Here is a 19,956-nt window from a genome sequence, read left to right as displayed (position 1 = left end):
ATCAGTGTTCATTAATAGATAAATGGATAAAAAAAAGTGACATATACACACACTACCGCACACACACAGATACACAATGGAATATTACTCGGGCATAAAATGAATGAAATCTTGCCATTTGCAGTAATGTGAATGGACCTGGAGGGTATTATGCTAAATAAAATAAGTCAGACAGAGAAAGACAAATACCATACGATTTCCCTTATGTGTGGAATCTGAAAAACAAAACAAAACAGAAACAGATTCATAGATACAAAGAACAAACTAGGGGGTGGGGGGTAGGGAGGAAAAGATGAAATAGGTGAAGGGAATTAAGATGTAAAAATTTTCAGTCATACAATGAATAAGCCATAAGTATGTAAGTTAATAGCATAGGGAATATAGTCAGTAATACTGCAACAACTTCGTATGGTAATGGATGGTAACTGGTCTTATTGTGGTAATCATTTCAGAATGTATAAAAATATTGAATCACTATGTTGTACACCTAAAACATAATATTATATGTTAATTTTAACACAAAAAAATTTAATAAATTAAAAAATAATTTTTAAATAATTTTAACTTTTTGATTTTTAAAAAGCAAAATCAAATAGACCCTCACAACTCCAAAAATAACATGAGTTACTGTCCTTGAAGAGAGATAGCACCCTGGTAGGAATGCTGAGGCTGGTCTCTATCACCAGCTGTAACAAATGTTGCAATTAAAAGCAAACTGACTAAGGGAAATCCATATCTCAACTCAGTTCAGCAGCAAAAGAGCAAGAGGCTAATAGATGCAGGTACATTTTGAGATGAAATGAGGAGCAAGCAGATAACATCTTAAATGGTATGGAAATGAGCCTGTAGTCTACTTTAGGTCAGGTGCAGCACTGAAGAGCCACATGACTGGCCAGTACCACCAGCAGAGCACCATCCCTGAGAAGGAAACCTTCTACATCCCAAGATGTAGAAATACAGCTTCTGGGTAGGATGTGTAGGCTTGGCACAAGGTACCATGGGAGCCAATAGTTATCTCAGAAGAGTTTAGGAAGGACCTCATTTCCCAGATCACACTAGAATATTCTAGGATGAAGCGGTCTCTTGCTGGGGTTTGGGGCTCCAAAAGCCATTGAAGTTGGTGGGGAAAAAACCCCAACAAACACCACGGTGTTCTTAACCCAAGACTGGGGCTGGAGAATTTACTGTTTCCAGAAATCAACTTGAATTCTAGTACCTTCATACTCCAGAAAGAATGCAGCATTCATCTTTTAGAAGAAGAAATCTGGAAAGGGCAAGGCATGAAGCAATCTTTGCAGGCTGCCTATGCCACTGTAACCCACATAGCCTAGGGCAGAAGCAGATGGAAAAATTAATATGTTCATTTGACAACTCTCCCTACCAAAGGCTAGGCTCTGTAATTCATTTTTTTAGGCCCCTAAGTTATTCATTAGCAAGTGTGAAGAGTACCCAAGGGACACTGCTGGATCAAATTTACCTTTATAGTTAAAATGATTTGCTAGGACTTATGAATAATTTCTTTAACACCAGTTGATTATTGGATTGTCTTAGAAAAAAGAAAAAAAGCTTACTTCCAACAGCTTATGCTTGCCAATTTCCCCACCTGGAATCAATCGACAAGTGGCACAATTTTTTGAGTGCCTACTATGTGCCCTGTGCTGTGCTGAGCATGATAGAATACATAGGATAAAAAAGACTATCATCCTCATTCTCAAAGAACTTACAAATAAATTCTATACACATGAAACAAGGGCAGTTACACATTAAGCTGCACATATTTAGAGGTCTGAAAAGGAACGGAGTTACCTGAGAAAAAAGGTTTCATGGAAAAGGGTGGAACTGGAGTGAGACTGTGTAGGTAGAAAGGGGTGCCTTTATGCCTTCCCAAATCATAAACCATTTCTAAACAAGCAGTAACCTAAATGAGATCATTGGTTTAAACGATGATGTCCAATTGCCTATTTGGGATTTATATAGCTTTTTTCAAATGTTATGACATTCATCCATTCAACAAATATTTATTGACCTCATTGTTCTAGAAGCTGAATATGTATCAGTAAGCAAAGAGTCCATTAAAGAGTATATGAGTATAAATTCAAATAATTATGAAATAGGATGAGAGGATAGACAGTGACAGAGGGTGTGATTTTATATAGGAAGAGCCAGGGAAGGCCTCTCTGAGGAAGCGGCATCATTAAAAAATCAGCACTAAAACTACTGTAGACACTATTAATGATAGCCTGTATTATACAGGCTAAAATAAAATAGACATTATTATATAGATTCTATTATAGTAGGAGAGGTTAGGTGGATATCTGGGGGGAGAGTATAGACTTGTTTCCCTGGTCAATCTTGCCTTGCATGGGCATCAGCAAGCCTTTGTAACATCCTGCTCCCAAGCTATACCTGTTGCCATTAGAGATGGCAGATTCCATCTGCTCCTCTAATCCAGTGCATCAGCTTCTGAACTAAAAAAAAAGTCCCATCACTCCTTTGAGCTCATGGATTCTAGTTACCAGCAAGCATACTGGAAATTTTGGTGGGAGTTTTAACTAATGTTAACTTTAGAATAATGCTGGAAGATATAAATGACTTAGTTTTGACCCAGGCAGTTTCATAACCACTAGATTCTTTATTTCTGCCAATTATTAAAAAATCAGAACTAAAGCTATTTTGGACACTATTATTAATCCAACTATATTATTGGACTGACAATTCCTTTTATGAAAACAACTGGAAAATGTTTCCTAAACTTAAACTCAAAAAGCCTTCTAACTTCAGTTTTGATCTTGATAGTTTATTTTGAAGATCACACTATATATACTTTATTCTGTGAGTCTCATGAAGGCTTCAGACCAAAAGGAATAAAATTCTGGACTGACCTAAATGCCTTCTTTCCCCTCCACCTCTCTAGTTCCTTTCCATGCCAAATCCTCATAACTCCATGAAGCCAGCTCAACCAGCCTCATGTAAGGTTTGCCTTCACAATAGACTATTCCAAAACTACATCTTATACTTTGTACTAGTCTACTGTACCTAGCACAGCACTTTGCTCCCAAGTACTGTACACTTATTTGTTGATCAACTAAATGTAAGCACTAATTGAAGTAAGCTTGGACAGATGCCACAGTGACATAGAAAGAAATTGTCTTCTAAGTTCTATTTTGGTAAATTCAGTGATGTGCTCTCTGATAACTTGAGTCCTAGGGACCAGAGGAATGACTGACCCTGTCAACAAGGGTAGCTTCCTGGTCAGACACTTCCTGAGTCACTGTATGGTAATCTATCTGCCCAGGAAACCAAGTCATCTCTTACATACACAGGTCACTGAAGAGACACTTGACTTTCTCTCCTTTGGGGAACTGCGAAGTCACTTGTCTGGGAAATGAAATGATCATTCCAATATCCTCTTTAAAATGGGATTCAGTGTATACCTGACTCTTTGGAGCAGTGTCTAGGATGACTTGGACATTTCAAATAGAACTATTAATCATGAATGAAGAAAAACTTTCACTTAGATTAAAGCTGATGGAGGAAGCTACGGAGGTTGATGGACAGAGGCAGGAGACATTTTGAAAGAATAGATTAGGTAATTGATAGACTATGGGGATAAGGCAGATGTTAAGTGATACGTTTCTAATATGGGGCCTGGGAGAATAACGACATCTTCCTTTACCTTAAGCACTGACATCAGTTGTCAACCCTAAAGCCAAAAGACCAGCAGAGAATGCACAGCCTCCAATGTTGGCTTCCAAGAAGACTGTATTTAATGACTCCTCTTCCATCCATCTGTTTATTTGTTTGAAAGTTAAGCTTGCTTAGTTATCATTGATTTGTTGTGGGGCTGTCAGGCGTGATTTATCAGTAGCTTGTTCCAGGTGACCTTTAAAATACAACTATGTTATTGCAGCCATGCCATTTTCTCAGTATCAGAGAAATGATTCAATTGACCTAGTCATGCTCTTTTACAACTTACTAAATATATGGGGCACTGGACACTTTCTGTTTGATTCTGTTTCATTAGAACTTGGTAACGTATTAGCTAGATATTAACATTTAGCCTTGAAAGTTAATGTGAATGTTTTAGTCAATCAAAGTACCTTTATCTACATTTCTCAAACAGGGCTACAGTGAGTAAAATGAGCATGACTATTCCATTTGGCAAGTTGCTTTTTGCAAGAATGGTTTTGATCTTGCAGACTGGTCTGCTTTGTTCTCAAAGGCAATTGCTTCTTGAGTGAGCAATCTAATTTGGTAACGTGATTTCCTTTCCTGGTTTTCACTTTTGAAACCATGTGATATATATTTTTTTTCTTAAGAGTGATAAGTTTCTTATCTTCTGTACACGAAGTATTTTTTTGAAGGGAATCTTGATAAATAGGTCAATGAAGAGCCCACTGGGGCTCAACTGGTTAACCAGAAGAATAGGTTCATGGTGCCTGCCACCAAGCATGATCTTCATCTTGAGTGGATTCTAATTAGAATTTTCCCAAGAAATATCTGATATGGTTCCAGAGGTTTAGGGTCATTTGGGAAGAGTGTAATTAAATTGGTGAAGCTTTTATAGAGAGCAAGTTGGTGGCAATGTAATATTATTTTTCACCTATTGTAATGGCAAAATTTTTAAAGGCTGATGAAAGTCAGTGGTAATATAGGTGTGGGGTAATAGGCACTCACATACTCCATTAATAGGAGTATATACATACTGCATTTTGGAGAGTAATTTGACAATATGAATAAAAATTGTAAATGCATGTACCATTTGATCCAGCAACTTCTTTTCTGATACTTAGACTAGAGATGTACGATTTGGCAGAGGTATGTGTACAGCTATATTCACTGCAAAATTATTGGTTCATTACAAAAAATACTGGGAGTAAATTAGTTTCCATTAACCAATTGAATAAATGATAGTATATCTGTAATATAGAATATCATGCCACTGTTACAAATAATAGAGTAAATTTGTTTGACTACTTTGAAACATGCCCAAGGTATTTTTAGAAAGCAAGTTGCAGTATAGTATTTGTATTAGTCAAGGTTCTCCAGAGAAACAGAACTAATAGGATATATATGTGTGTATACACACACACACACACACACACACGCACGCACACACGCACACAGAAAGAGACTTATTATAAGGAATTGGCTTGGTTGATTATAGAACCTGAGAAGTCCCAAGATCTGCAACCAATAAGCTAGAGACCCAAGAAAGGCAATGGTGTAAGTCCCAGTCCAAATGCTGGAAAGGCTGAGATCCAAAAAGAGCCAATGTTTCAGTTCAAGTCCAAAGGCAGGAAAACACCAATGTCTCAGATCAAACAGTCAAGCAGGAGGAGTTCCCTCTTACTGGCAGGAAGGTTAACCTTTTTTTTTTTTTCTATTTAAGCCTTCAATTGATTGGATGATGCCACCCACTCTAAGGAAGGCAATCTGCTTTACTCAAACTACCCATTCAAATGTTAGGTTCATCCCAAAACACCCTCACAGACACACCCAGAATAATGTTTAACCAAATATCTGGGCATCTCGTGACCCAGTCAAATGAACACATAAAATTAACAATTACAGTATGTATGGTATGGTCTCATTTTTGTAAAAAAATTAATTAAAAAGACAACTGTATGCATAGGCAGAAGAAGATATTAACAGCAATCACCTCTGAGGACAGGGCCTGAAGTTTGGAGTATGGATTGGATATTTCTTTCACTTTATACCCTTCTTTATAGTCTTTTTAAAGCCAGTTTTAAAAATCAAGATTTTGTATTTATTAACTGTTTATATAACTTAAAAAATGAGTAAATAATAAAGTAGAAGCTAATATGGAAGTCCCTCTAGCTCAGGGCCCATGGGAATGGTTGTAAGGGACAGGGGCGGGGGCAGGGGCAGTACAGGAGAAAAATCTATGCAAAGGTTCTGGCTATTGACAGGTTGTAAAGGTAATGCAATTTTCCCGCTTGCCCTCCCTTATTTTCTCTTTCTAATTCCTTCTTTCTGTTGTGTACCCATTGCCCCTCATGCCTGATGGCTTGGAGCCTCTAAATGCAAGAACCCCCATCCTCACCCATGGCTCTTTTCTTGCAGTACATTTGGGCTCCAACTCTACTTCTTCCTTTTCTCTCACCTTAATGATCCCAAATGAGGGCAGAGTCTGACTAATTTTCACTCTGGAAAGAGTTTATACATGAATTAATCAATAGATGCTACTAACTGGCAATTACTTTATTCAACAAATAAGTAACATTTACCCATTGTCTACTATGCATGCATCATTGTGCCAGAGAACAGGCAATTCTACCTAGGGGAAGGGGTGGGTTGAGATTAAGAAAGGCTTGCTAAAAGAGGTATGGAAGGTCAAGCAGAATATTCCAGGTATAGGGAGCTACCCCTGTCAAAATTTGGAGATGTAAAATTGCATGACTTTTAAGATAAACTGTATATACCTTGCTATGGCTGGAGGATGGAATATGAAGACAGTGCAGAGTGAGAAATGAGGCTGGAGAGGTAGATGGGAAGTATCAGCAGGACAGTTGTTCATCATGTGAGATCACCTTTCTCTTTGCAAACTGTTTGGTATTCTTGTCCCCTGCCCATTAAATGCCAGAAGTACCTCCCTAGTTATTGTAATAATCAAAAACACTTCACCGCACATATACTTTTCTAAACACTCCTAAAAGAATACCTGCCCTACCTTCACTGAGAACCACTGGGGCTTGATCTGCTAATGAGTTTGGACTTACTCTTGTAGGGCCTGAGCTTTTCAAACTGCAGTAGGAGATGATGTACAGCATACTTGAATTCTTGAGCTAACCATGACTAGTCTTCTTGAAACACCAAATTTATTCAAATACTTTTATAAATTAAGGAAAATATAGAGCAATATATAATTTTATATTAAAATAAAGACAGAATATGGAGTAGAATGTTAAATGACTATGAATTCTTAAAAGAAAAGAAAAGAAAGTTTCCACTTGCACCAGGCTACTTCCAAACTCCTGGAATATTTCAATTGGAAAGTTAGAGAGAAACAATGGAAATTATGTCAATTAGGTGTTTGAAGTAAGGAGAAATTATGGTCAGATTAGAATTTTAAAAAGATCATTTTATTTACTATTGAGGAATGCATTAGAAGAAGAGGAGACATGCATACAGACCAGTTGGGAGTAATAATGATAAAAGCTACGGAGAAGAGGGTTGGTGAAGAGAACCATTTAGAAAATAGAATTGGCATGGCTCAGTGAATGAGTGGATGTGGATAATTAAAGAAAGAAAGTTATTGATAATGCCAACCATGTTTCTTGATTGAGTAGCTAGTGAATAGTAAGATAGAAAAGTTAAAAGATTAGCAGAACTGGAGAGAGAAAGGAAAAAGTTAATTCAAATTTTTGAACATGTTGAGTTTGAGTTACCTATAGATTTCCAATGGATATGTCTAGTAGGCAATAGAAAATATGCACTTTCAGCTCAGGGTAGAAATCTTGCCTGGTAATTCAACTTTTGAAATTTTAATTACATTGGTGGTCATTGAAGTTGTGGGCATGGATGAGTTAATCCAAGGAAAGTGAGTGGAGTGACAAAAGGAAAGTTTTGAGAATGGAATCTTGGGAAATAATTATACTAAAAAGTTTGGTTGAGGAGGAGGAGCCTGTAGAGAAGACTGAGAAAAAGTGACACTAATAGTAGGAGAAAAAATAGGAAAGAATATTGCCATGGAAGTCAAGAAAGAAGAAAGTTTTAAGTAGAAGGGAGTGGCCAACAGTATCAAATGGCACAGAAAATAAAGTCAGGTGGTGACTGAGATGTATAAATTGAATTTGACAATTAAGATAGGACCTTAGTGGTAGTGGTTACATTGGTGTACACATCTATCAAAATTCATCAAATTGTACTATTGAAATATGTGTAGTTTACCATACAGGAACAATACCACAGTAATGTGGTTTAAAAAAAAAAGAGAGAGAGAGAGAGGACCTTAAAATAGTTTCAGGCAGATTACAACAGTTTGTAATGGATTGAAGAGTTCACACTGCAGTAAGATAATGAAATGCACAAGATGATAGCTGAAGGAGAGGTTTTTGAGGGTTTTGGGGTTGTTTCTTTTTCTACTGTAATTAGAATAAGGCTTGGCCATCTTTAAATACTGAGGAAATGGAAATAGGAGATTGGGAAAGATTAAAGGTAGATTTGAGTAAGCAGAAAGTAAGTGAAGATCTCAGAACATATGTGAAAGGGTGACATGCAGATCACATGTAGAAGAGAAATAGACAAGGATGGGTATAGATGTAGATATTTTTGTCACCATGTCAGGGCAGAAAGTTTGGGATACTTCTATTTACCAGATGGCCTCTAGTATCTTAGTTACAGAGGCAGCAAAGCAACCTACTGTAAGAGTAAGGGATAGATGAGGTAGAGGAGTCTGAAAAGAGAGGTTAAAGTTTGGAATAGGCAATTAAAGGGATGGTGAATGTTACTAACCGAGGCAATATAGAGGGATTCTGGGTAGTGTTGTGATTCTAGCTTCCAAGATCAAGCTTTTATAGGAACCCCAGTGTGGTTGTGTGATTATTTCTTTCTAAGTTGAGCAACCTGGGCATAGAAGGAGAGATATCATGGCCTGAAATACAACTTTGTTCAATGAACTAAATTTGGTAAACTACTGGAGAGCAATGAAGTCTCATAACCCAACCTGTTATCTGACCATTGAAAATGATATGGGTCACTGTCTGTTCCTGTGTGCATGATACATAGCTGCACCATTCTTGGCAGTACTGGTCATATTCCAGCAGCAGGATTGTGAAGGTTGGAATAAACAAATTTGGTTTTATTAAGTGCCTGGTCTGTAGGCTGCTTTCATCTGTGATAAAGTAAATATTGTCACTATTTATGACAACCTCAACTGCATGTGTGATTCCACCTATGAAAATATCCACAGCACTGCCAAGGCTAAGAAAGAGAAGCTTATCAATGACAGGAAGCCCATCTCCATCTTTTAGGAGTGAGATATTGCCGACGTCAAATGGGGTGATGCTGGTGTCTAATATGCTGTTGAGTCCACTGGCCTCTTCCCACTCTTGGAGAAGACTGGACCTCACTTGAGGGTTGAAGATTTATTATCTTTTCCCCCTCTGCAGATGTTCTTATGCCTGTGAGGGAAGATAACCATGAGAAATATGATCACTACCTCAAGGTTACCAGCATTGCCTCCTGTACCATGAACTTCTTGGCACCTTGATCAAGGGTACTTACCCTTGAAAATGTAGGGATCACAGAGAGACCCATGATCACAGTTCACATCATTAATTCTACCCTGAAAAATGTGAATAATCCCTCTGGAAAACTGTGGCATGTTGATTATGGTGCAGCTCAGATCATCATCCCTGCAAACATTGATACCACCAAGGTTGTGGGCAAATTCGTTCCCAAGTTGAATGGGAATTTCATTGGCATTTGTGTCTCTATCCCTAACATGTCTGTCATAGATCTGACCTGCATTCTGGAGAAAGCAGGCAAATATGGTGACATCAAGAAGATGGTCAGGGTGCGAGGCAAGATGGCGGAGTAGAAGGACGCTCGTAAGTCACCCTCTCCCACAAATACACCAAGATCCACATCTACAGACTGACTCAGCCAACCAGAGCACCTGCGGAACTCCGACAGAACATCGCCCTCTTCAAAAGATAAAGACGCCAAAAATCTGGTAGGAGAAAAGGAAAAAAGAAAGAACAAAAGGCAAAGCAGCGCGGGACAGGTCCCGCGGGGAGGGAGCGGCAAAGGAGGACTGACGCTCGCTCGCTGGGTCTCCCCTCTCCAACTGAGAGGCCAGCGGGATGGAGGCAGAGCCTCCGAGGCTTGGATCTGTACAGAGCAGCCCTTGTTTGACAGAACTAAGTTAAACGGGCACAGAGCGTCCCCCCGACACCCAGCCTGAGACGCGGGCCGGCAGCGGAGAGCAGGGCCAGGCTGCACAAGCCGGCCGGAGGACGGGGGCGGCTGCACTGAGGCAGCCCTGGGGAACTGCAAGGGGTTGGGCGCCGTGGCTGTGGGTGTACAGGACAGAACAACCTGGGCCCTCCATAAAACAGCAAGGTTGATGTGCTCTCGGGGGAAGGGTGCATACCCCCATCTCTGAAAACCCGCGGAAACTTTTCAGGGGAAGAGAGGCGGGGCCCAGGCACAGCCGCCATATTCTCCGGCGCTTAGCACCCAGGCGGGGGCAGGGGCGAAACCTGCATCCGCACCGAAGGGCATAGCAGCCTCAAGGGCCAGACTGAGACGGGCCTATAGCCCGGGGCAGGTGGGATCCTTCCATCCTGGTCCCTCAGAGAACTTGCTCCACAAAGACAAACAAGGAGCTGGGTCTTGGCTCGGAGCAGGGATGAGGCTGCCCCTCTGTCTTCCCCGAGCCCACCCGCAGAGCGTGGCCAGGGCGGAGCGCCAACCAGGGCGGAGCGCGAGCAGGGCGGGGCGCGCAGCCGCACAGAGCAGCGGAGCTACCAGCGGCGCAGGCAGAGGGAGACCGGCCCCCCCGCCTGTCGGGCAGGAACACAACCCCTGACCGAGGTGCTGGGAGGGGGCACGACCCGCCCTCCTGCCTGGCCAGTCTGCAACATCTGACTGCGGCATCCAGAGGGGCAGTGACCCGCCCGCCCACAGCAGAGGAGAGCTGCATCTGACCCCGTGTTAGGAGGAGGCGCGATCTGCTTGCCAACAGGTGCTGGGAGCAGCACAGAAGAGGGCGCCAACGGAGGGCCTCTGAAAACAAGCTGAGCTTCCAAAACAGGACTAAGACAGAAGGACTTCACATTAAAAGCACACAGACTCCAGGAGAACACCGACAACCCCTTTTTTTGTTTGTTTGTTTGGTTTTTTTTGTTTGTTTTTTGTTTTGTTCTTAAATCTGTTTGCACCTGTTCTATTTTCAATTACTCTCTTAATTTTTACTTCTTAATTCATTTCTATTTCTCTTGGGTTTTGATGTCCTGATATTGATTAGACACAGGCTTCAAATACATCTATTCATCTCCCCACCCCTTTTTTTTCTTTTTCTTTTTTTTTTCTTAAAGGTTTTAAAAGGACGTCTCAACCCGATTAATACTCTGCTTCAATTCGCTCTTCTATTATTCATTATACACTGTTTTCAAACCCTCTTTCTCCCTTCTTTTAAAAATCTTTCTCTCTCTCTCTTATTATTTCTTTCTTTTTTTCCTAAGTTCTATTCATAAATAGGCATTAGATAGATAAAATCCTTAAGATCCAAAGTAGACAACTGATACTCCATAAACCACAGTGCCAGAGAGGTATGAGAAAGATGAAGAAGCAGAGAAACCTTTCCCAATTAAAAGAACAAGAGGAATCCCCTGAAAGAAAGATCAATGAAATAGACATCGATAGCCTACTAGATCAAGATTTCAAAAAAGGAGTGATCAAATTGCTGAAGGAATTAAAAGAGATAGTGCTTAGAGAAATAAAATATGTCAAAAATGAAATTGAAGCTATAAAGAAGAGCCAAGCAGAATGGGTAAACTCATTGACAGAGATGAGGAATGATCTAATAGCTGTGCAAAGCCGACTAGTTAATGCAGAGGAACGAATTAGTGATCTAGAAGACAGGGCAATAGAAAGCACCCATTCAGAAGAACTACAAGATAAGCAAATAAAAAATAATGATAATAGCATAAGGGACCTATGGGATAATATAAAGCGTCCCAATCTTCGCATAATAGGGGTCCCAGAAGGGGAAGAAGGATCAAAGGGGATTGAAAAGGTTTTTGAAGAAATCATGACTGAAAACTTCCCAAACTTAAAGAAGGAATCAGATATCCAAGTACAGGAAGCTCAGAGGGTCCCAAACAGGAAGAATCCAAATAGACCCACACCAAGACATATCATAATCAAGATGGCCAGAGTCAAGGATAAAGAAATGATTCTAAAGGCAGCAAGAGAAAAGCAAAGAGTGAATTACAAGGGAACCCCCATAAGGCTCTCAGCTGATTTCTCTACACAAACACTACAGGCCAGAAGGGAGTGGCAAGATATATTCAAAGTCCTGAATGAAAAAAAGATGCAGCCTAGGATACTTTATCCAGCAAGGCTATCCTTTAGGATAGAAGGAGAAATAAAGAGTTTCACAGACAAAAAAAAGCTACAGGAGTTTGGCAACACTAAACCCATGCTAAAAGAAATAGTGAAAGGGCTATTCTAAATAGAAAAGCAGCAGGATGCTACAGAAATGAGAAACTCACAACTGGAAAGGTGATAAATCATGAATTACAAATAAAGAAAACACGAAATTATAAAATAAGACATACAAATCACTGAGAGTGGGAGAGGGAGGCAAGGAAATATAGAATTTTTTTTCTTTCTTTTTTAAATTTTTTTAACAGTAGGATGGGTTTGAGATCATGTTATTATCAGTTTAATAAAAACAGGTATAGGTTAATAGATTTACAAAAAAGGGTAACCACAAGTCAAAAATTTACAAGGCAGTCACAAAAATTAAATAAAATCCATGATAATACAAAAGAAAATTACCAAACCACAAAAGGAAGAAGAAAGGAACAAAGAGGATATACCAATTCAACTGCAAAGATAAGTTCAAAATGGCAATAAACACACATCTATCATTAATTACTGTAAATGTTAATGGACTAAATGCTCCAGTCAAAAGACATAGGGTGGCAGACTGGATAATAAAGCAAGAACCTTCAATATGCTGCATACAAGAGACCCACTTTAGGGAGAAGGACACATATAGATTGAGAGTGAAAGGATGGAAAAGGATATTTCATGCAAATGGAAAAGCCAAAAAAGCAGGTGTTGCAGTACTGATTTCAGACAAAATAGACTTTAAAACAAAGGCCATAAAGAAAGATAAAGAAGGACATTTTATAATCATTAAAGGAGTGATACAAGATGAAGACATTACACTCGTTAATATATATGCACCCAATATAGGAGCACCTAAGTACATACAAGAATTACTAACAGAGATAAAGGGGGATATTGATGGGAATACAATCATAGTTGGAGATTTTAACACTGCATTAACATCACTAGACAGATCTTCCAGACAGAAAATAAACAAGGCAACAGAGAAATTAAATACTACAATAGAAAAACTAGATTTGGTGGATATTTTCAGAGCATTACACCCCCCAAAAATAGAATATACATTCTTTTCAAGTGCACATGGAACATTTTCCAGGATCGATCATGTACTTGGACACAAAAGAAACCTCAACAAATTTAAGAAGATAGAAATTATCTCAAGCATCTTTACTGACCACAATGCCATGAAACTGGAAAACAACAACAGAGAAACAAAGGAGAAAAAAAGAAAAGCATGGAGATTAAACAATATGTTATTGAAAAAACAATGGATCAATGAGGAAATCAAAGCTGAAATGAAAGAATACCTTGAGACAAATGATAATGAAAGCACAACCACTCAAAACCTATGGGACACAGCAAAGGCAGTGCTAAGAGGGAAGTTTATAGCGATACAGGCCTTCCTCAAAAAAGAAGAACAATCTCAAATAAAGAAGTTAACCCACCACCTGAATCAATTAGAAAAAGAAGAACAAAAAGCCCCAAAAAGCAGCAGAAGGAAGGAAATAACAAAGATCAGAGAGGAATTAAATACAATAGAGATTAACAAGACCATAGAAAAAATCAACCAAACCAAAAGCTGGTTTTTTGAAAAAGTAAATAAAATCGACAAACCTCTGGCCAAACTCACAAAGAAGAAAAAAGAGAGAGCACAAATTAGCAAAATAAGAAAGGAAAATGGAGAAATTACAACAAACAAAATAGAAATACAGAATATCATACAAGAATATTATGAAAAACTATATGGAACCAAACTGGATAACCTAGAGGAGATGGACAAGTTTCTGGAAACATACTGTCCACCAAAACTGAATCAAGAAGAAACTGAACACTTGAACAATCCGATCACTAGAAAGGAAATAGAAATAGCAATTAAAAACCTCCCTACAAATAAAAGTCCAGGACCGGACGGCTTCACTGGGGAATTCTACCAAACATACAAAGAAGAACTCATACCAGTCCTTCTCAAACTCTTCCAGAAGATTGAAAAGGAGGGAATACTCCCAAACTCATTCTATGAAGCCACCATCACCCTGATACCAAAACCAGGCAAAGACACTACAAAAAAAGAGAATTATAGGCCAATATCACTGATGAACATAGACGCCAAAATCCTCACCAAAATTTTAGCAAATAGAATCCAACAACACATAAAAAAGATTATACATCATGACCAAGTGGGGTTTATCCCAGGGACACAAGGGTGGTTCAACATACGCAAATCAATCAATGTAATACATCACATCAACAAGAGAAAGGACAAAAACCACATGATCATCTCAATCGATGCAGAAAAAGCATTTGATAAAATTCAACACCCATTTATGATTAAAAACTCTCGCCAAAGTGGGTATAGAGGGAACATATCTCAACATAATAAAAGCTATATATGACAAACCTACAGCCAGCATAGTTCTCAACGGTGAAAAACTCAAAAGCTTCCCACTAAAATCTGGGACAAGACAAGGATGCCCACTATCACCACTCCTATTCAACATAGTCCTGGAAGTCCTAGCCACAGCAATCAAGCAAGAGAAAGAAATAAAAGGGATCCAAATTGGAAAAGAAGAGGTAAAAGTGTCATTATATGCTGACGACATGTTACTATATATAGAAAACCCTAAAAGGTCCACACAAAAGCTACTAGAGCTGATTGAAGAATTCAGCAAGGTAGCAGGTTACAAAATTAATGTTCAAAAATCAGTTGCATTTCTTTACACTAACGATAAATCAACAGAAAAAGAAAGTAAAGAAACAATCCCCTTTAAAATAGCACCCAAAGTAATAAAATATCTGGGAATAAATCTAACCAAGGAGGTGAAAGAATTATACACAGAAAACTATAAACCATTGATGAAGGAAATTAAAGAAGACTTTAAAAAATGGAAAGATATTCCATGCTCTTGGATTGGAAGAATCAACATTGTTAAAATGGTCACATTGCCCAAGGCAATCTACAGATTTAATGCAATCCCTACCCAATTACCCAGGACATATTTCACAGAACTAGAACAAATCATAATAAAATTTATATGGAACCATCAAAGACCTAGAATTGCTAAAGCATTACTGAAGAGAAAGAAAGAGGCTGGAGGAATAACTCTCCCAGACTTCAGACAATACTATAGAGCTACAGTCATCAAGACAGCATGGTATTGGTACCAAAACAGACATATGGACCAATGGAACAGAATAGAGAGCCCAGAAATGAACCCACAAGCCTTTGGTCAACTCATCTTCGACAAAGGAGGCAAGAATATACAATGGAATAAAGACAGTCTCTTCAGCAAATGGTGTTGGGAAAACTGGACAGCAGCATGTAAAACAATGAAGCTAGAACACACCCTTACACCATATACAAAAATCAACTCAAAATGGATTAAAAACTTAAACATAAGACAAGATACAATAAACCTCCTAGAGGAAAACATAGGCAAAACATTATCTGACATACATTTCAAAAATGTTCTCCTAGAAGAAATAAAAGCAAGAATAAACAAATGGGACCTAATGAAACTTAGAAGCTTCTGCACAGCAAAGGAAACCAGAAGTAAAACAAGAAGAAAACCTACGGAATGGGAGAAAATTTTTGCAAGTGAAACCGACAAAGGCTTGATCTCCAAAATATATAAGCAGCTCATAAGACTCAATAAGAAAAAAATTAACAACCCAATCCAAAAATGGGCAAAAGACCTAAACAAGCAATTCTCCAAGGAAGACATACAAATGATCAAAAAGCACATGAAAAAATGCTCAATATCACTAATTATCAGAGAAATGCAAGTCAAAACTACAATGAGGTATCACCTCACACCAGTCAGAATGGCCGACATTCAAAAGTCCACAAATGACAAATGCTGGAGAGGCTGTGGAGAAAGGGGAACCCTCCTACACTGCTGGTGGGAATGCAGTTTGGTGCAGCCACTATGGAAAACAGTGTGGAGATTCCTCAAAAGACTAGGAATAGACTTACCATATGACCCAGGAATCCCACTCCTGGGCTTGTATCCAGAAGGAAATCTATTTCAGGATGACACCTGCACCCCAATGTTCATAGCAGCACTATTTACAATAGCCAAAATATGGAAACAGCCTAAATGTCCATCAACAGGTGACTAGATAAAGATGTGGTATATTTATACAATGCAATACTACTCAGCCATAAAAACCGACAACATAATGCCATTTGCAGCAACATGGATGCTCCTGGAGAATGTCATTCTAAGTGAAGTAAGCCAGAAAGAGAAAGAAAAATACCATATGAGATTGCTCATATGTGGAATCTAAAAAACAAAAACAAACAAACAAAAACAAAGCATAAATACAGGACAGAAATAGACTCATGAACAGAGAATACAGACTTGTGATTACCAGGGGGGTAGAGGGTGGGAAGGGATAGACTGGGATTTCAAAATTGTAGAATAGATAAACAAGATTACACTGTATAGCACAGGGAAATATACACAAAATGTTATGATAAGTCACAGAGAAAAAAATGTGACAATGAGTGTGTATATGTCCATGAATGACTGAAAAATTGTGCTGAACACTGGAATTTGGCACAACATTGTAAAATGATTATAAATCAATAAAAAATGTTAAAAAAAAAGAATGGATCTTAGTATGACTTAAGAATAACTGTTCCTCAGCCCCTTACAAGGCATTGACTCTGTGGGAGGTCTATAGCCAAGCACAAAAACTCTTTCCCAAGATGGAGTTTAGGGGACCTCGTGAGTATAAAATGGGAGCCCAAAGAAATGTGGGTCTCATATTAGAGGTTTTGGAGTTAGTCACCCAAGCCATGTTCTCTGTGGGTCATGAAGAAGATCCTTAGGGTCTCAAATAACTCCTCATTGAATTATGCCACCAGGCTCTATTTTGGGGGTTAAGCACGTGTCTGTGTCTCTGAGTCACTGTGTCTCTGTCTCTGTTTTTGTCTGTCTGTCTGTCTGTCTGTCTGTCTGTCTGTCTCTTTCATGTTGGGGGAAATGGTCTTTAAAAACATACAGCTCAAACAAGAAGGGAGTAAGTGGGAGTGCTGGAAGTTTGGGAGAGAGCCAGAAAATGTAAGTTTGGGCTGATGATGTTAAAACTACTAACTCTGGGAAGGGCTGGCTCAGAGCTTGCTTGCTCATTTGCTTGATCTCCATACTCAGTGTGAGGGCTTTAGGACAGGGATCATTTGTCAAACCCAAGAAGACTTAGAACCACAAATGCTCTTATACTTGTCTCTTCAGGAAGATGTTGAATATTTGTTGAGCAGGAAGCAGCTTGGTACATAGAAAGAAGTAACTTGGGACTCCTCTTGGAGAAGAAGACACGACCTAGGTAAGCCATGGGCTCACCCTGGCCTGAGCTTCCAGTATCATTGGGCCTTTAGCACGGTGAAAGGGGGTGGGGGAGTTCCTGAAAAGGGAGTGAGGGAAGGGAGTGGAGATCATATGTTGTTAATTAGAAAATAAGGAATGAGAAGAATGCCATGCTTTAGCTTAAGCTCTCCTTGTAGGTTGATGACAAGCCACATGTAAAGTTTAAAATGGGTATTTTCAAACTCATCCTTCTGCCCCACTAGAGCTGCTCCAGCTGTTTGGTAAAGAAGCAGAAGTGGCAAAAGAACAGGATGTTTCAGGCTTTGAGTTTCAAAGGGCCAAACAGAAGTGGAGATCTGGTCCTTTGGTCTTCTGCACTCTGAAGATTGAAGGGTTTGTGGCTCTCTGGGGCTATATTTTTCAGCTTGAGTAAGGGCCCTGTTTTTTCAGGTGTAACTATAAGAGAGGGAAAAAAAAGAGAAATCAGGTTGAGTGGACCCTGTGAGGTAAGAATATGGTCTTTCTCATGTACAATGGCAGAGATAAGTGGCCATTCTTGGGTCTGCCGAGAATCCTTGGGCAGTTCACTGAAATTTTCACTCAAGATTCCCAAATGGGACAATCTGCAAGTCTCCAAACAGAAAGAAAGTGTCTTCACTGCATTGAAGGCTGCTAGATTCCTAGATCTCCTCCGGATAGAAGGAAGAAGGAAGACGCTTGACTGGGTATGCCTTTGCCTGGGGAGAATATAAGGAATTTTAATGACTTCCTGTGTAAAGTCTTGAGGGGCCTTGTGTAGCCAGTATAAACAGGAGGCATTTCAGTTGATTGGATTTATGTTTCTGAAATCAGGAAACAGGCCAACATGGGCCTCTGTTTAGCTCTGTTCCATGGGATAAGAAGTTGGAATGCAAGGAGATGCCGCCTCAGATTTCATCCTGTAATCAGTGGCCACTCTGTCTTCTTGGCTTTTATCTCAGCTACTTAAATATGTGTGTGTATAAATATATGTACACATACACATAGATAAAACAAATATATATGTATATATTTATATACACAAACATACACACACATATATAACAAATATATATGTGTATATGTATTTTTAAAATTATATATATATTTGCCCCTATTCTCAGGGAGGTTAGGGACTGAAAGAGGTTCTGGCTTCCATGGATGGAATGACTAAGTCACAATAGGATTTCCTGCAAGCCTGAGACAATATTTCTGTAAGTGGCAGAAATTGGACAAACTGGTCTTGAACATCCATTCCAGAAGCTCCCTTGTGTAAGAAGTACAAAGGGCATTCAGGAACTTCTGTATTCCATTTGCTAGCCAAGCCTCTAGAGTTTAGATCACTTTACCTCACACTCATTTCTACCTTGTCTTGTGTGAAGAATTTGACACTTAAAGTTAGCCCTGGATTCCACCTTGGGCTTGGCCAGCAGCTAGGTGTGTAAACTAAACAATTCACTAAATAAGAATAGCCACTATTGATTGAATGTTTATTTACTATGTCAGCCCTATGCTAAGTGCCGTGTTTCCTCACAGCAACCCTGGGAGGCAGAAACTATTATTATCCTCACTTGAGAAGGATATTGTTCCTCAGTCGAGAAAAATGAAGTTAAGTAATTGACTCAAGGTCAACAGTTAATCAGTGGAAAGTCCAAATTGGAATCCAGAACTATCTCCAAAGCCCATGGTACTAAACACTATGGTAGACTGCTTCCACCCCCATACACACTGTATTCTTTGTGTCCTGGGTCCTTGTAAACTAAGAATAATAGCTTGAATAATACATTGTCTGCCTTCTTTACAAGGATGTTTCAAGGATAAAATGAAAGGATAGCTATTCCATTCCATGAATATTTATTGAGTGTTATGGGTGAAGCATTGTTCTAGGGTTTGGGTATTCAAAAGTAAGTAAGATAGGGTTCTTTTGCTCCAAGATATTATCATCTGATATGAAATTGCCTTGAAAAATATAAAGCACTACACAAGTGCCAATTTCCTATGATATGGTTTTATTGCACCTACAGTGAAGGGAAGCTAATAGCCATATGTACAGAACAAGCTAGGGTAAAATCCCACATGGCTTTCAGCTGCTCCCTACAAAATTTGGCAACTAACTGTTGCCAATCCCCATTGAGAATGAAAGGAGAGGAAACAGGCAATAATTTAAAATGCGACCATTATGTAATGTGGCTGCTGCTTTTTCACAAGCATATTAAGACATGCACATCCAAAGGAGTGGTGTCCCCCTCAGACTAGCACCTTGGTAGGCCAAATCCCTCTACATTTATTGAAATGATGTTGCCATTGCTCAAAACGTTTTTTGAAACTCCTCTTCAGTAATTGAGTTCAGAGCCTGCAGCACATTCTTTTGAATATCCTCAGTGGTGATAAATCTTTGTCCTTTGAGGGTGGATTTGATTTTAGCAAACAGCCAAAAGTCACTCAGAGCCAAGTCTAGAGAAGAAGGTGGGTAATTAAACTCAGTGATAGGGTTGTTATTTAAAAATCAACCCATTCC

This window comes from Vicugna pacos, chromosome X, assembly GCF_048564905.1.
Source record: "Vicugna pacos chromosome X, VicPac4, whole genome shotgun sequence".
Taxonomy (NCBI): domain Eukaryota; kingdom Metazoa; phylum Chordata; class Mammalia; order Artiodactyla; family Camelidae; genus Vicugna; species Vicugna pacos.
This window is presented reverse-complemented; position numbering follows the sequence as displayed.